The following is a 19,734-nucleotide window of genomic DNA, read 5'->3' on the forward strand; positions in this document are numbered from 1 at the left end:
TACTTTAGCTAAGGTATGCATGATGAACAGCACAGAGGAAGTCTGTCTTGAAAATGACCTTCAACTTGTATGAATAAAAATGTTATTTCCTGATGAGACATGGTTAGAGGGTTGTTATCAGAATAGAGTGGCAGTGCATAGTGACAGATGATTTGGATTAATTATTACATTGGATAGATAGTATACAGACGTTCTAAGGAATTGCTAGATCATTTGGTTATTTTTCCTCCCTTTTGTTTAAATCAAAAAACATCCACACCCTAGGCAAGGCCCCTCTGCTACATGTTTGTTTTACTGCACTTAAGAATTCTGGGCACCCTTTATTGTACTTCAACCCTCTAGTTTCTTTAACCTGGTTGCATTAACCTAGTCTACAATTTCACCCACCATCAAATCATCTCCCTTCGTAAAGTATCCTCTTTTTTCTTTTATTTTTTTTTTTTGAGTTTTCCTTTCAGTTAATTTGTTTCTGATTTATGTCTTGTGTTAGCTCTTGAAGGCAAAAGAAAAAAAAATATCATACCATCAGGACGGAAATTTGTGTGAAAATTTTAGAGAAGAGAAACACTGATGCTCTCAGTATCTGTAAGGCAAGAGATCTCAGATTGGAAAAAACTTCTTAGATTTAGATCAGGATACATCAGACACGGTTCCCCTCTGAAAGATATTCACCTTAAAAAGGTCTATCCTGCTCTTAAAATGGATCTACTGGACTTAGTATAAAGAGACTGAATTAGAGACAACCAGATTTTCCACACTGGAAGCTCCTATTACTTTTTTTTAAAAAAATTAAATAGATCAAAACATAGAGCATTAAAAAAGATGGTTTTAAGCAGGGCAAGATACACTGAAACTAATACATCTTAATGAGAAATGGGTTAACTTGACTTTGGAACTCTATTTCATGTCTAAACAGCAGAATTAAGCTCAAGGATTGTTCCAAATGTAAATACTCAGACCTGTACATAAAAGACAGTAATTAAGCTAAATACTGATTTCTCTTCCAGACTTTAAAAATCATACCAAGTTTCTTCTGGTATTCCTTTCCCTTAATTTCCTGAACAATAGAATTAGCGTCAGAAGTGAAGAGAAAATTGTCAACACCATTCAGCCTTTTAATGGTAATCAAAATAACCCGTTATGCCAGAAAAAAAGAAAAAAGAGAGAATGAGAAGATTGAGTTAAGAAAGAAATAGGAGAGTTGAGAATGTATATTTCATCTTCTCCCAACTGGAAAACTGGGAATACATGAAACTTGGATTTTAAATTAATTGCTTTTTCTTATGTGAACTTGCACAAAGAAAAGTGAAGTAGGTCCTTTGAAGTTTTGCCCTAGTTTAATTAATGTGCTTAAGGTTCCTTGAAGAAATGTTTCAAAAGAAAATATTCATGGAAGATATGGCTGGCATACCCTCCAGTTAATGACGATTTAAAGAAACACGAAGCAGTCAACATTTACTACTTTTTAATATTCTCAGAAACTTGCCACTCTGTTTTCTGTTTTTACCTTCATAATGGCAACATGTTGAACACTTTGATGCTTTTTTTCAATGATGTTATACTAAAAAAGTGTAACATCTCAAAGGAACATACTTCTTTTCCAATTTCATTCATATTCACTCCTAAATCTGGATTAAATTGTATACATCTTCATTTAAATGGAAGAGACATTAATTTTTGATTGTTTAACAAATACTGTGAAATCAAGTTTGTTATTATTACCAATTTACAGATAAAAAAGAAAGGCAAGAAAAAAACATCAAGATTTGATAACTGGTTAGTGGTAGAGGTGAGGTTTGAATTGGTGTTACCGTCTCCAGCATCAGTTCTTTTAAAAAAGCTCTACTTGTCTACCAGAACCCAGTACACTCTCTCTAGAGGCAGTGGTAGCTGCTAGTATTCTTTTTAATTTTTGCTGTTAACAACTATTTGTTCCCAACTATCTTCAATTTCTTTTTTATAGTGGAGGAGGAAGGGAGAGAAGTCATGGATTTTATATCTGCGTTAACAATATGTAGTCAAATAATTCAATCGTTATACACTTCGCTTCTCTCTTTCCCCTAAATGTACATTAGTTAGTAACTAAACTGATTTTGATTAAATCTTCCTGGTGATTAGTTAAGAAATTTCCTGATGAGAAGTTGTCGCACAGAAAGCTAAAGGCAGCAGACATGAATGCTAGAATAGTAATACTATGATCTGGAGGACTTACCATTAAATCAAGTGGGGAAATACTTTAAGGAATAGAAATCATCTGCTCCATTTTACTGCACTAAATAAAAGATGCTCCAACATAGGTGCTATACGAATTCACTATTGATTATGCCATTTCTCTGTGCATCTTCATTAAATATTAAGGTTTCTGAATAACTCAATACAAATATATACATTATGAGTACATTTGAATTTATAAATGGCAAAAATAAAAGTTCTTGGTTTTATGAAGATATGATCTATATGTACCATGTTCAAAAAATGCCCTAAGAAATGACTAAACACATTGACAGAAAATTACCTTTTGAAAACAAAATATGAGACTATAATACAACACAAAGAAACCAAAAACAGGCTGAGTGCCATTTTTACATCTCAGTTTTTAATTGATTTTTAAATTGTATTGCACACTAAATTATTACATCCTTGGTAACAATCTTCATTCCCTTGTGGACCAGATATAAGCACAACGATCACAAGTTACCACACATATATCTTCAGAAACTGTCATGTTCATTGATTGATATTACAAAATGATAAAGTGATTTCTCCGGATGCTTAAGATTTAATTAGATGTTATTTCTTTGTAAAGTAACTGAATCATTGAAAGATAAGCGACCCAGAAGGAGCTTTAAGAATCTTTTAGCATTTGAGGAAATGCACCATATTGAGAAAGAGAAACTCGGTTAGAGATACAAATATTCACATTAGGGTTTTTCATTCATGTATTCATTCAACATATATTTGTTGAGCACCTATTATATGCTATGTTCTGTTCTTCAAGAGAAATAGGAATAGGGTGCTAGATGCTAGAAGCATTATCAGGAAAGGTTTCAAACAGAATATCAATTAATGGTTTTGTTGAATTCAGTTACCTTCCAACAGGCTTATGTGGTAATTAAAAATGTGTTTTCCCTAGAAAGCCATTCAGAGAGATCCATGCTGGCTTCAGTTTTTGGCCATGATTGGCACATGATAAAGAACATCTAGCTGCTTAGTTAAACTAATTTAGCCTATTTTCCATTTTTCTCATGTTGGTTCATTTCTGTTTAATATTCTCAACCAAGCTATAATTTTCATGAGGACAGAAGCACTGATAAATCGTGTTTTAATAAGGGTACAGAAGTGTATTCATTACATGGAAGACTACTGAGAGCTGGTTAACTGCTCTGACTGTAAATTGATCTTAATTATTCCAGAGAGAAGTTAGGAACTACTATGGTGTATGGACGGTGTATGCCCATTGTTTATCTTATTCTTTCCTGAATCATTTAACTAGTAGCTTTTTCACACCAGTCAGAGACTAGAATAACAAAATAGGGTAAAAAGGATTCTCAGTTAATTTTGTAACATTTCCTATTACAGGAGTATTTGGTTTTCTTTGTAATCAAATTTTAAAAATCTCCTGCTACAAAATGAGATAATCTACATCTCTTTAATCCTTTATGTCTCAAATTTTACTTAATTTTTAAATATGATTCAAATTAGCCATGCATCAGAATATTATTTCTTATCAAATGGGTATCAGAGCCTACAATGAATGAATAGTTCTAACAGGGCAAGAGAATATTTCACATATGGCAATTTTCTTCATGGATTTGAGAGCTCTTAGGGTCCATGATGACCAGAATTCTCATTTGGTTTTCTATAAATGAGGCTTTCTTAGTAACAGACAAAGAGAAATTTTTAAAAATTAGATGTATCCCTTCTGTCCAAAAGAAGGCTTATTGATAAATTACATTAATAACTCTGACTATAAGATAGCTATTATAGATAGTAAGTTCTATGCATTAAAATGTTATATTTGGTAAGAAATGTACTTTATCACTTCACAATTAGTCTATACAAAAAACATATTTAGTTATTTCATAATTAAATATCAATTTACTTTCTCTTACCAAAAATAAATAAATACAGTGAAAAAAAGATCACTTATCAATGTACTGTTTCTTGGTCTATATCAAACAAACAAATAAATAGGATTTTCAGATTATAAATATCAATGTTTCAAAATAAAAATTGCTATTAATAAAAAAGTGAAATACATTATCATTTACTCCAGAGATCATTTCCAAAGCTTAAAATAATCTCCAGGAATTAAATTCATCTCAGTAAATAAACACACACACACACACACACACACACACACACACACACACACACACACTATATTTTTACTTGTATCCCTGCAAGGCATGCTAGTTTTATGAATTATAATTATTTCTTCATGAACATGATTGCTTTTATAGCAGTTCTATTAAAGGAAACAAACACAGAATTGCAAAAAAAAAAAAAACAGAAGTGGAGACGGATGAACTAAGTAGTATATCTTTAAAATAAAATTGCTTAAGTATTACAAAAAGAATTAACAGGCATGTTTTAACTGAGGAATAAAAAAAGTACTTCTAGTGAAAAGTTCAACACTTTCTTCATGAGAAAATGGATAAAACGTTGACAGATTTAGTCAAGGATACCTAAATGGAAGTCCTTTTAAAATATCCTGAAGTAATTCCATACTTTTCTTCTTGATCTCTACCTATTTCTGATAAGCTCAATGTAAATAGACATTTTCTTTTTTTTTTTTTTTAAATCAGCTTCTTCCTCAAAGTTGATTCATTCTGCTGTTCTCAAATCCAAGCCATGAACCTGACCTTTCTACATGGTGAGATCAGACTAACTCCAGCCATTTTCATGGGTCAGTAAAAACCAATAGATACAAGGTGACATCCAAAGTGAAAAAGAACAATACTATGAATTTACCCATATTTTTACAAAACCAAACATATGTAGCATAGTAGTAGGACAAACAGGTATACATTTTCAAATGTCCACATGAGTTTGTTAATTCAGAAGTCTTCAGACACTGCACATGTTTAAAAATGTTTTTAATACCTAGAATACAATTACGGGGACAAAGCATGGTGGAAAGTTAGTCTTCTCTTCCTATTAGATGCAAATACATCTAATTAAGGAGAAGCCTAGCAGTGCAATTTTGTAGTGTCCATTGCATGTAAGAATTATGAACAGGCCATCTATCACTTCATCTGAGAGGGGAACTTACTGCCAACTGGTATCAGGAATGGAATCCACATCAGGCATTGTATAGTTGTCAAAAAATAATAATAGGATTTAAGAATCATTGACTTTGGCCAACTTTGAACTGATTACTTAAAACAGACAAAAAAAATAGAAAGTGACTTACCATTTTTAGGGGCTAAAATGTATGTAATACACAACCTCCAAGAAAATGTGTTAAATGATGAATACATCATTTATCATATATGGTTGAAAACTTTCCAGATCATATGAGAATTTTGTAGCATTATAGATACAAATAAAAAAATATATTTTGTTTAAAAAATATTTTGAGAGATATATTAAGCCACTAGTTCACCATGGATCTCTTGTATGAAGTTCTATTATTTACAGAGATGTAGTCTGTTGTAATAAAAGATGACAGATTTAGAGTAGAAAAATAATTTCAGTGCAGGTCATAGCTCAGTCTTTCTTAGCTACAGGATACCAATTATTTTACTGTTTGGGGTGGAAGACTGTGATATCCTCTCCCTCTCAACGTTAATGTGTATATGTATATGTGAAAGGGCTTTGCAAACCACATTGTAATATACTACTTTCAATGTTATTTATTTTATTAAAGCAATTGCTTACTAGCAAGTGTGAATAATATCCAGATGACAACCCCAGACTGTTTATCAATATAGTCAATGTAATAAATATACTCATTAGCTCTCGGATGATGCACTCAATAGAAGCTTATAAATAAATTCAATTGGTGACTTAAGAACTTCTAAATAACTTAATCTTTTTTCCATAATAAAGGAAAAATTTAAAAATCTGTACAATTTTATACTAGCAATGTTTGTGTTATCCTAGCAGAGGAAAAGATCTTAAGTTTGAGTATAGTAACACCAACAGTGGAATTGTTAAAAAATATCATAGAAAATAGTTAGAAAAGTATCTCTAAAACTATTCCCATTACTTTCAAACAAATATTTATCCCTATTGTCAAAAATATCGGGTCTCATTTCACTCACATCGTACATAAAATGTTGAGTTTAAAACTTTTAAGAATCAGCTGGGCGTGGTGGCTCACGCTTGTAATCCCAACACTTTGGGAGGCCCAGGCGGGTGGACCACGAGGTCAAGAGATCGAGACCATCCTGGCCAACATGGTGAAACCTCGTCTCTACTAAATATACAAAAAATTAGCCAGGTATGGTGGTGGGCGCCTGTAGTCCCAGCTACTCGGGAGGCTGAGGCAGGAGAATGGTGTGAACCCAGGAGGCGGAGCTTGCAGTGAGCCGAGATCGTGCCACGGCACTCCAGCCTGGGCGACAGAGCGAGACTCCGCTTCAAAAAAAAAAAAAAAAAAAAAATTTAACAATCATCCCAAATTATCCTATGTAAAATACAATCGCTTAATTATTTTGCTTTAAACCAGAAAATTTTTGCCATCCAGAAGGAGTTTTAGAAAATAAAGTGACAACTGAGTTTAACTACATGGATATTTGGTCCAAACTATAATTACAGTTGTATATATATGTAATAAATAACAGGAGCAAATGGGTGATGATAAAGTTTAAATATTGCAGGACTGGTTCTTCAGCATCTACTTAGGATAACACATACTAATTCTTTTTTCCAGGATTTTTTTCATAGATAACTCAGAAATATTGAGTCATCACTTTTTGGAGTTCAAATATAAATGAATTTCAGTTAGCATGGGACCATGTAAAGCAATAACTGCCTGTAGTACTTTAATTAAAGTGATTCTAGTTTTACATTTCATCTATTAAAGAAAACAACTGACTACTATATTTTTGGTACAGGTTCTGCATTTAAAAAATTATGTAAACAGACAACTGAAAACAACCAACAAGTGTACTAACACAGTAGAATAGATTAAAATTGTGCCATAATCACACAAATAAATATTACAAAGCAAAAAAGAACAACCAACCAATATATGTGACATAGGAAAATCACATGGACAAAATATTGAGTAACGTAAGCCAGACAAAAATACATACATACTGTGCAATTCTATTTATATGAAATCGAAGACTGGTAAACCTAATATATAGGGTGACAGGTGTCAGATGGGGATGAGAGAGTCCTATGGAGTGCTGAAATTTTTATATTCTGGTATCTGGGAGAAGATGTATGAACGTATATAACTACATATGGATGCATATGTAAAACATTCATCCAGATGTATGCTTAAGAATCATGCATCTTAGAAACTTTAAAACTTTTTAAAGCTCATAAAAAAGAAAAAAACAAAAGACAATCTTCATTTTTCAGAAAGCATGCTCAGTGGGCGTTTCAACAAAATTCTTTAAAATGTCAGCATGCCCTAGAATATACATCAAGAATGAAATCACAAACTAGGCATTTTAATAGTGTGCATTTACAGGAACAATAACTTATGGGTAAGTTTATATTCAATACCTCTTATTAGTTATTTCTACATTTACCAACGAAGCTAAACCTCCTTCAACTGTATTTCTATACTACTAAAGTTTTAGGAAAAGAAAAATTATTTTATAACTAGATGTAAATGATTTAGAGGGTAAATAGCCTTATATAAATGAAGGAACAGAAAACTGGAAGGAAAATCTGTGATCAAAGCCAACTCTCCAGGCGCTAGTATTATGACCATGAGCAGAAAGGCCATTTTTCCCTCTTTAAGCCTTCATTTTCTGTTGCATAAAATAAAGGTGTGAAAAAATAACATTCAATGATCCTAGCTCTAAAATCAACAACTCAAATGGGCCAGTGTTGAAAAAGTGACTTTGGCCCAAAATTTTCAGTGTTCATATCTTGACTCATAACAGCCACCATTACATAAAACTTAAAAATAAGTTTATAAGAAGTATTTTATGCCCACATTCTCATTTCAAGTATAGCGCTATCAATAGACGTTAGAAATCTAATTTTTATAACAATTGCCAACAACTAGACTGTAACAGAGTTCAAATTTCTTTCTTCATAAGCATGTGATATGGGGGAAATTCTGAATTTTAAAGAAAATGGACATTGTTGTCTAGTGAGAAACACCTGTTTCAAGGCAGTTAAGCACTTTGAGAAGGCTTCTGAGGATTTGCTTCTGTGGAATGCCACAGTAGAGTCCTGCACGGGATGGCACAGATGGCCACAGTGAAAACTCACCGTGCCTCTCTAACTCTTGTATGTCTCGGTATAGCAATGTCTATGTTGACAAAACAAGCTAGTGCAATTTCCTGTCTGAGAGGTGTTTCCCCCTATTGTGCTATTCCACTACTCATTATTTTAAGCCACTGATGTGCAAAAGAGCCTCACATTAGAAATACAACCTTTGTTCATGGATATTATCTGTTTTTGTTTTTTTTTTTTTCTGGAGAGAAACTGTCTATGACCAAAATTGTTCATTGGTTATTGCTTAATTTAGAATAATACTAAAAGTACTTCAGAAAATACTTCTGTATTTAAAAAAGTATATTTCTCACTACTTTCTGTCTATGGCTGATTTTAATATTTTTAGAACTCTGTTTCTCCAATTGTTAGAGAGGAGTGAGAGAGAGAACATTTACACCAAAGGGTTATATTTAATCGTCCTTCATACTCTGAAAGTCCAAGATTATTCCAACTGTGGTGCAGCAGATAACAGCATCGACTAGAAACACCATTAACACAGGTTCAGATCCAGACATCAACACTTACTAGCACTGGAACTTGGGGAAAATTAAACACTCTTAGCCTCCCATCTGTACCATGAGATAATCATCAACTTTCAAGGTTATTTAGAGGATTGAGATGAGATATATGAAGCACTCTGCACAGGACCTGAACAAGTCCATCAATCACTGGCCATGGATAATGCTTTCAAGGGCAGGAGTCAATCACTTGAAAGAACGTCGTACATAGGATAAAGTGTTCTACCATCATACTCAAAACTAATGCGTCAGTTTTCTAATTACTTCCAAGGTCAAATTTTTGAAATTCTTTCAGTAGTGCGCTTTGAAAACTGTTGTGGAAATACTAATGGATTGTTTAATGATAAATTTCTGAGCTTACGTAGGGTAAAAGCTCTTTAATTCTCTATTCCAATGCAATGCCCCCACTTTTTACCTCCCCTTCTTCGTTTAACCATCCGCATGCCTTCCCATAAGAGTTTTAGAAAAACTTGGCTATTCCTGGCTGCAAAGAAAAGCCTATTTCAAGCCTAAGAAAACTTAGTCAAGAACAGGACTTTATTTAATGGAATAATATTTATGACAGTAGCTTATTGCTTTGGGCATGTAAGTAACTCTAAGTAAAACAGACGGATTTTTTTAAGTTGATATTACAGATACGTAGGTTCATAGTCATTGCTTATAATTTGATATGTAAAAACAATTTAACAGACTTGCATATCTTAAACAGTGTACTTACATCTTACTCTTGATATTTTCCTTATCATTAGGCAAAGAAAATGTAAAAATCTCTGTCACACATACACACCCACACCTCCCCCCACGCATACCATTTTATGAACATATACACACGTTTCTTTCACCTATAGCTGAATAACTTTCATAGTGTCCTAGAGTATATAATATAAATCTCATAAAGGCATAGAGTGTATCAACACACATACTAATCAATTTTTTCAAACCCAATGTAGGTTTTGGTCTTATTATAATTTCCAATACGTTAATGGCTCTGCTGCCACCTAAATGAAAATTGTACCAGGTACTCATAAGCATTAACTCTCTTCGTCTGGTAAACCTAGTAATGATGTTTCAAATTCAATTTAAAAACCATTAAAATGTAGTGACTTTTAAACCCATTATAATTTAGCTCATTTCTGCAAAATTTAGTTTAGGAGAAAGCAGCTGTGCATTTGAACATCTGGAAATTACTTTTAATTGCACTTTTCTCAAGTGAGAAATGAGAAACTCTACCTGCGATTCTATTTGTATATCTGACCACACGAATCCTAGCAAACACCTGCACTTTATTTATAATTTCATTTTGGGCTACATAATCTCATTTTGCTATTAATCCAGACTTCTATGTGATTTAGCCACTGCAAATTTGATCTTGAACAGGCTTTAAGATGGAAAATGGAAATTGCAAGATATTTGATTACTCATAAGTTACTTATCTAAGGAGAAAACAAATTTCAAAGGTAGACATGACTAATCTGAAAGTTGAAAATATGCAAATACTATTACATTTACACTTAATGACTTGGGTATTGGAAATAAAAACAAATTCCAGATATGGGGTGGCCTAATAGCTTACATTTTATCTAAGACCTATTCATTCAATAAATCAGCCCTTGGTCTTGAATAAAGCATTTAAAACTACTGATTACCAAAATTGATTACTGCCTTCTAGTAACAAACACCAGTTTCCAAATTAAATTTGTTGGCACAAAAATATATCAACAGGAAAATGTTATCATTCCATAAATATTCCGAACTGATTATTTCTGTTTATCTGCCAAGATTACAAATCATTGTTTGTTTCTATATCATTGATTCATTTCCTGACAACCAAACATGTTTTAGAGATATCCATAAAACACTTCAGTAGGAATTTTCTCTCCATCAACTTTTTCAAATGTCATGCTATCTGAATACATCTACAATTGGTGGCTGAGGTAGGAGAATCTCTTGAGCCCAGGACTTCAAGACTATAGTGGGCCATGATTGCACCTGTGAATAGCCACTATACTCCAGTCCTGGCAGCAAAGTAGGATCCTATCTCTAAAAAGAAATAAATTAAAATAAAGACTAAAATTGGCTGTTGACAGGAAAAAAATTAACTCTCCACAGAATATTTATGAATGGGCTCAAGGAATGGAGAGGAAAGAGCATGTGATCAGATTAGAATCCCACAGAACATGGCAATAGTCATATATTGTATTTTTCCCAAACTCCTGCACTAGCAGAAAATTCATATCCAGAACACTATACTTCACGAAGACTGTAACAGGAAATTTTCAAAGCAGTGCTTTCAAAAAGTAATTTTGGATGACATCTCAAATAGAATTGGAATAAAGCCAATGCCATAACTTAAATTTCAGAACAACTGTTTCTATCACTGTTTAAATATTCTGTACACAAACATGTATTTATATATACTATTTTGAACACAAAACACAACTTAGTAACTCGTAAGTGGAACATGCATGTTCTATAATTTTTAGCAACTTGATCTTTCATGCACAACTGTCCATATTCTTCAGGCAAATGCCCAGGTTTAGGGCAAAACGAAAAGCTAACGATCCTTGCTAAGGCTGAGTCAGCTTGGTTATAATGCTGATTTGTCCAACTGAACGAGCTGAACTACCTAAACAGGGACTTAAAAAAAATCATTATACAGAGAAGAACCCTGCTTCTGCCAAGGAAACCCTATCACAGATCCTCCAGTGAACAAGAATGAGTGTGTAACTCCTCTCTCCTTGTAAAAATATCTGAGATTGGTAATTGGGGCTCTGAGGCAAGACTCAGGGATTTAAATATGGTAAATGACTGCATAAGCTTAAAGCACCATGGACCATACAGAATGGATCACCACCATCCCTTTAACACCATTTTCACAAGAGTTCTTACAGGCTGAGTAAATGAAAGCTGCTCTCAAAGCCCACTGTCTACCTTTCCAGCGTGTTGTTTATGTATGAACAGCAAGTTGTAATTAGTTGCTATAAAATATATCATTTTATTACCCTCCATCTTACTTTCTATTTTAGTTTTAAAACTGAAGTCCACAGAAAGCCCATATATTCCTCACATTTATCTAAACATTCAAATAAAACAGTTACTCCTTTCAAAATCTCTGCAAATGATAAAGCAGTTGATTATCACAGGAAAGAAAATGTTTTTGAGATATTTCCTCTTACAGACGTTGACCTCAGATGTTAGCGAGAGAAATGGAAAGAAAGGCACGATAGCTTGGTCTCATGATATTTTTAAACAAGAGATTATGTAATATTTCAATAATAGCAAAGCAGAGACAATTACAACTTTAGTAGATACTAGTTTTTTAAGCAAATGATAGTTCTCCAGATTTTCAAAGAATTAGTAAATCTTTAAAACAAATAACAATCAAATATTTAGAATCACTCTATAAACACGTAAATTAGCACGAATTTGTGCTGAATATTCAATGTTTTAAGGGAAGCAAATCCTCAGATTTGATGTGATCATTAATATTGATTCATATATCGACTTACTCTCAGTAAGAAACTCAATAAATTTGTTTATAAAAAGTAATATGGAATAAGAATAAACTTAGAGCCTGCTATCAGACTTTCCAACCTCGAGCTCAAAAGACATATATCTCAGGATGTAGGCAAAAACACAGGTTGGCAAATACACATGAACACATAAACAAGAGAAAACTAAAAAAATTCTTACAGTTTTTTAAGAAAAAATTTTGAGCATTTAAAAAGAGGTTCCTTTACTATCTATTTGTCTTGATTTTGAGAGAAGAATTTATAGCAAGATATAAATCATCATTGTTTAAACAGCTAATAGGTCAGGTGGCTTGTAAAATGAATGTTTAAGAATGATATCAAACAGAAATATTTACTTTGTGATAATTTTAAAATTAAACCAATATAAAGTAAAAAAAACTGCAACAAGTGCAAATCAACGCTTCTTTTATTTGAACAAGACTTAAAATCAACTAACGTGATTCTTTCTATACAATATGAATTGTACATAAATCAAAGTAACATTAAAAAATCATTTGGTTATGTAAGCTATAGTTGTATGTTGGCTGCTTGGAAATATGACATTTGTTCATCTAATAAAAGAGTAAAATATGGCAGTTAATTTTATGAGAAAAGCCTTACAAATGCATTACAGATTATAATTACTGTTTTAATATTTCACATTTATTGTAATAATGAAATAACAAAGTATTATTATTAGCAGTTTATATGAAAGGTATCATCTTTTATTTTAGTGCATACTTTCTCCAAAACAACAAAGGTTGGTGTCTTCATGTGCTTCTATATCTAGTTTTGTTACTGCAAATTCCAAATCATCCTGACTATACTAGTTTTTTATGGCCGAGGTCACTGAAGTTGTGCCAAAAATTCAACAATGATGTTCAATCTAATGTAGCAATGCATTTATCTTATTGCTGAATTTTAGACTGCTCAGAACAAAGCACTTCATTTAAATGATAAATGCTCACCTAAAATATCCTGTTGTAAACATTTTTCACATTTAAACAATTGTGGATAAAATACTGCAATGTTAAAGCTTTCTTTTCAATACAGAATAAAAGTTGATGTTTAATTATTTAATGTCTCTTTTAATTGGGGGACAGAAAGTATTTTATGTGCCTGTTGCATAATTAAAATAAACAAAAATCCCTGTCACATTTAAAATGGTAAAAGTCCAGAATTTGAATTGACAACTATAAATGAATTTCACTTTTTCTGAAGAGTAAAAGAGATTCCACATTGTAAAATTTCATAGATTTTAATATTTCCAATATAAGTATGGGGGAAAAGATGAACGAAAAAACTTGTTCGAGCTATTCTTTATAAATTGAAGAAATTCAACAAAAATATTAAAATATTTTTCTTTTTAAAAGTAATCACATTTCCATATAGTATTTTTACAATGTTAACTCAATGAAGGAAATGTAATCAGTGTTTTGCATTTATGGTCCTAAGGAAAATTAGCTAATAATTCTGCTAAAAAGCCTACATTGTGGAAATAATTACAACTCATTGCCATAGCAAAAGAAGCAAATTTTTTAGCTATTTCAGTAAGGAAGATAATTTAAATTGTCCTTAATACTTACTTGTTTCTACCTGAACTAAAAAATATTTGTCAGTAATCGTGTACAAGTAAGTTTCTTCTGAACTCGCAAACTAACACTTCTGTGTGCTCCAAAATTTCTATATTTGATGGCATTTACTTTCCTATGGGCTCTAATTAACCAAGAATACCCTATAATTTTCAGTTAAAACATTTCTTAGTAAATATTAGAAAAATAATCTATCAATTTCAAATGCTAAGTACAATTGATTTAAAATAATCAAAAAATAAAAACAGAAGATGTGTGTGAGAGCTAAAATTAAAATTACAATTGAATTCAAAAATAATTTTTAAGTGAGAATAATGCTGAACAAGAGAAGCTATCTTATTTTTCCTGCACCTGTTTCATGATAATAAATGTGAAAATGTTTGGTTTTTAATCCAAGTTTTGAAATATTTACCTTTATTAACTTCTTTTATATAAATTACAAAGATTACATTAAATGAGAATTCAGCTGTAAACTCACATACAAAGAGAATTTATCTAGGTAAATCTCTATTAATAACAATGTATAACTTCTATGGATTTTAATGTTGACTAGTATGAAAATTCCAAACACTCCATTCGTCGGTAAACTAATAGCAAGGTTTTTACAGTATCATAATTCAGTCCACAGCAGAACAAATATAAATTGTATATTTACAAAAATGACCTGAAGGAAATCAGGAGGCATTTTCTGATCCTAAAATTTACCTAAAATTAATATGATTTTTTCTATCACCAAAATTTGCAATATTCTATACTGTAAATGGAAGATAAATAAATACAGAATAAACATACCTATTAAGAAATCTCTTAATTAGGTCACTCTTAAAAAATAATATATCTGATTCTCATCAATATTTTAAAGAGAAATATGACTGCTTCTAGTAAAATAAAGTTGCACTCTGGATTACCACAGATTAATACACAAGGCATAGTAAGTAGTATTTATGATAGTGATAATAAAATTTCTTTTAAAAAAACAAAATAGAGCAACTGATATTACACTTTTCTACTTCTAATTATTCTGTAGAGTACCTATGTTTAATGTCTAAAGATACTATTGAAAATGGCTATAGAAAATTTGAGGTGTTAATATTTGATTACCATAATAGTATTTCATTGCCACTCGTGAATTTAACTCTTAAAACACTAGAGTATAAAATTGGCTTATAGAACAAAATTCAGTTATAGTAATATCAAAATTAATAATAGTTCCAGAAATTGGATGTAAGTACCTTTGAGCTTCAGGATTTCTTTCATGAAAAATTATCTTTTTATTGCAAAACAGCAATTAAACACAATTACTTAAAGTTATTCAGCCATGTTTATAGACCAAAGCATTTCTATTAAAACATTTGTTAGAAATAACATCAAGGTGTTAATACGTTTTTAAAATTATATAACAAATGCTGACATTTTTAAAAATCTCAAATGCTACATTTTAACATAGACAAGAACACTATAAAAATGTTAAGCTTAATTGCGCGCACGATGAAACTTCCAGAAAACTCCATTACTTACTGTTCACTGAGTATTACTTACAGAGATTAACAGTTTTAAGAATTCATTTGTTATTTATCCTGTAGTGTTTTGAAAAACCTTTCGTGCACTGTATACTTCTCAATCAGATGATCATACCTACTCTGGTCTGCTGAGAAAAACAAAAAATCAGCAAATCTTCTTTAAGATTGTGCTTGCTCCATCGTATCTTAGGTGGTAACAAGCAAGGAATTCATAATGATAAAAGCAACAACACGAGAAAAAATATTTAATGCTTGTTTCATATTGACTGTATAAAGTCATTTTGACATGCCTATACAACTGGTTGTGGCAGCTTTCAGACATGATTCCTGATTAAAAAAAAAAAAAAAAGAAAGAAATTGCTCCAGGTTCTTTAGAGAAAGCTTGCCGCTGGGAAGTTGATTTTGGCCAAGTGCCAAAATCATGTGCAAAGGGGCCTCATTACGGATTCATGGCAGCCTTCAGCACTAACAAAAAATGTGACCCAACAGGCTAAATCAGCGACTAAAATTAAAAAGTAAGAGACAAAGACAACTTACTTAATATTCCTTCCAAAGCAACATTAAACTTTTTTTGGTAATTAAACCCTTATTAGTATAATGCAGTGTTCCTCTGTCCTCAAATGATTGTACAATTACTCTTTAAAACTTGTCAGTTTCCCTTCTAAATAACACTTTCTTTCTGTGGCAGTTTACAAAGATTTCGCTATATAATAAAACTCTATATCCACTGTAATGGGTTCAACAGAAGAAAACAAAATCGTAAAAATGCAGACGACGTATTCCATCAAGATTTAAACAAACAAACAAAAAATAAGCAAACAATCGTCAGTACATTTTGAACTTCTACAAAAGTGAACATGCACCCTCTAAACTCACACTGGTTGTGATTAAGCAGTCTCAACTGCCCAACTTTCCCCCAAAAAAGTAGATTTGATATCGCAGCCTTACCTAGATGTCTTCTGGCTTTTCTGCAGATCAAAAAGTTTCCTCCCTAAGCACACAGATATTCTTTCACAAACCATAAAGGCCCTTTTATGAATCCAGCACTGTAACAGGCTACCTTCCACACCACGTTGAGAGCCCAGTGTACAAGCTCTCAAGATAAAATACGTTGCTAATACACAATTAGTGGAGGAGGTTGTCTACTGGAGAATTTATCTCCACGAAAGGAGGAAAAAAATAGAAGCTTTTTTTTTTTTTTTTTTTTAATAGCAAAAAGGGTGCGGTCAGATGTTAGGTTTTGCCTGAGAAAAGGGTTCTACACTGCACTAGTACCTAAACATTAGCAGAAGCTGCCTGGGAAGGGAGCCAATGGAAGGACTTTGTTTGACCCAGCTGCCAATCTCCCCTGAAGCCGTGCGCCAGACTAAACACTCACGCTATTTTAACTCAAATCAGGCTACAGCAGCTGTTTGCTTTCCGGCTCTGAGCTCTGCACCCACCGTGGCCTGTGCAGTTCATCCGCGAGTTTGCTAGCTGCCTGGCTGAAATCTGTTCCGGGTTGGGATTTGTCATTGGGGAGCAAATATTAACCCTATTCCTCATGGTAAATCTGCACTGTTTGTTGTTCAGCACTTGGATCTGGTCATTGGGGTAATTTCTGAGCTTTTAAAAGAAGACTGATATTTTTATATCATGGAGAAAATTTGAGATTTGAAGGTAACAAGGATTCCTACGTTTCTTTCAAATTCTAATGTAAACTCTTCTGATGTGTTCAAATTAACACTAAAATAGCCCTTGTGTGTTCCTACAAAAACAAGGTCCCTAGAGTCCACCTCTAAGAACAAAGATGGTACCCGTTCACTCCAACCTAAAGCTCTTCGACTACAGCGAGATGGTAAGTTGGCATCACAGAGTCGGAGAGACTCATATGGTTGCAGGAGTTAGCACTGACTCCTCAATGCTCAGGAAAGTTTCTCCAAAAGCAACACCTAGGCACACAAGAAGTTTGCTTTCCTTGGATGAAAAGGTACCAAGTGACCTAATTTACCGTACCTAAATCTCTAAGCTTATTTAGTTACTAGGCTAAGTGTAAAATTCACGTTCTGAATTGTAAAACGTTATGCCCACAGGTAGCTGAAGTTAAAAACAAACTAGAGAGAAGTTAGTTAGGGAATGTACAATTAAAGTAATAACCAAAATGACCTGATTGTAGGGGGGAAGAGATCCAATAGTTAAGATTGACTGCACATGAGATAGGAGCCAAACATTATGTATGGGGCAAAAATAAACCAGTAAGTCATTCAACATGTGGAAGAGAGAAAGAAGCTCAGAGGAGTGTAATAACATGGATCATAACTGAGTTATTTTTATTCCTGACCAAATTCCTTCCTATTGGACAACGATGGTGAGAGAAGCCAGCACGTTTTTCTTTAGAGATTTTAGTTTCTGTTGTTGCATCGGGCAAAAGGATATCTCTTAATGTAAGGCAAATAGGCAGAATTTTTTTTGTTTATTAATATAACTAATTTTGATCTAGCTATGATGGTTCACAGTGCAGTCAGAAGATGAGCAAAAATGAAATGTTCCTGAAATACACGAAAGGTGTGTCTTCAATTTTTTTTTTTTTTTTTTCAGAAAGTTGTTTCCCCCTGCTTTAAGAGGAGAGTTTATTTTGTTTCTATTCTTGCCCCAAATGATAGGTCTGTTTTCTTATCTGAGAAACTAGAGATCTAAATTACAAAAAAAAATTGTAATTTTATAATAAAACGTTATTTCCTCAGACGGGAAGTAGCAAAGATGCCTATAGAGAAGATGAACTGTTAGGCTTTATAGATGCACAAAAACTGAAAGACCAAATTAACTAAAAATGTGTGTCATGATAATATTGCACAGCAAATAAGGCTAGTATCTTTATTTTGAAAGTGATCGATATGTAAAATCCAAAGATTCCCATTGGATCTGGCTTCATATAGAGCAGTGTATAGTTTGATGCTCAGAATTCTTATGGAATCTAATAAAATGCTGGGAAATCATTTCTTTTGTGCCCCTTTTTTTTTTCCAATGTAAGAAAATATTCAACTTGTTTCTCTGAATGGTCTATTACCATCTACAAATCACCCACTATCACATTGTTATATATATATATATATATATGCAGTAGCTATAGACTGGCAGTCCTATAGTAACATTTGTTGATCTCAGTAATCACTTCTTTACACTTATTTTCTGTCTTTTCATTAGACATCTCATGCACAATAGTAGTTAATTCATATCATGACTGCTACAGGCTGAATTGTCTCCCCCCCAATTCAGATGCTGAAGTCCTTACTCCCAGTAACCTCAAAATCTGACTGTATGTGGAGTTAGTGTCTTTAAAGAGGTAATTAAGTTAAAGGAGATCATTAGGATGGGCCTGAATCCAATGACTGGTGTCCTTATAAGAAGAGGAGGTTAGGACACAAAAACACAGAAGACCATGTGAAGACACAGGGAGAAGATACTCATTTGCAAAGCAAAGGATGGGGCTCAGAAAAACCTACCCTGCCAACACCTTGAGCTGGGACTTCTTGCCTCCAGAATCGTGAAAAAATTAATTCCTGTTGTTTAAGTCATTCAGTCTATAGTTGTTATTTGTAGAAAACTAATGCAATGCCTAAGTTGAAGGGAGTGAAGAATTGTCCTATCTACTAGTGGAATACAATTCATTTCTATACTCAAGTCTACTAGTGGAATACAATTCATTTCTATACTCAAGTGTTTCTATGCTCACGTGTTCGATTTTGTCCAAGACAGCATGGAATGTACAAAGGAAATGTAATTTATTCACATTTTCCAGAAAAGAGGAAAAACTGTGTGTACACCAGAGTTTTATATAAAAGGAATAACAAGGTGCTAAAAATGAAGGAACATAAAACACAGTTGCCACTTTTCCATGATACTTATTTTCATATTTTGAACAGGAATACTGTCTTAATTCACTTTGTAAATAATAAAATAGTATGTGCACAATTAATACATACAGACTTTAAAAACAACTGTGGAATAAATAGGTGCCTAGCTTCTCCTTTGGGATAATCAAAAATGGCATGTGAAACTTTTGATTTTGAAAGACAGTTCTGACACATGGACAACTCACATTCAAGGTCTGATGCTAGATAAAAACTTTACATCAAGAGTTGGAAGCATAAAAGCTAGTCTTTGTAAGTGGAGAGTTCCAATAACCTATGCAAAGCGAAGA

At 32.7% G+C, this 19,734-nt stretch overlaps 1 protein-coding gene across 8 annotated transcripts in view; it reads right to left on the reverse strand.

Annotated features, from left to right (window-relative positions):
* LOC129482846 (uncharacterized) overlaps positions 1-19,734 on the reverse strand; it is a 558,703-nt gene that overhangs the window by 215,341 nt on the left and 323,628 nt on the right. The window contains exon 1 of one of the 8 annotated variants that reach the window (XR_010121217.1): positions 16,503-16,952. The exons of 6 other annotated variants lie outside the window; for them this stretch is intronic. The gene's annotated coding sequence lies outside the window, so the exon portion shown is untranslated. One more of the 8 variants, XR_010121218.1, reaches the window with a different exon arrangement.

Source organism: Symphalangus syndactylus, chromosome 5 (assembly GCF_028878055.3).
Source record: "Symphalangus syndactylus isolate Jambi chromosome 5, NHGRI_mSymSyn1-v2.1_pri, whole genome shotgun sequence".
NCBI lineage: Eukaryota > Metazoa > Chordata > Mammalia > Primates > Hylobatidae > Symphalangus > Symphalangus syndactylus.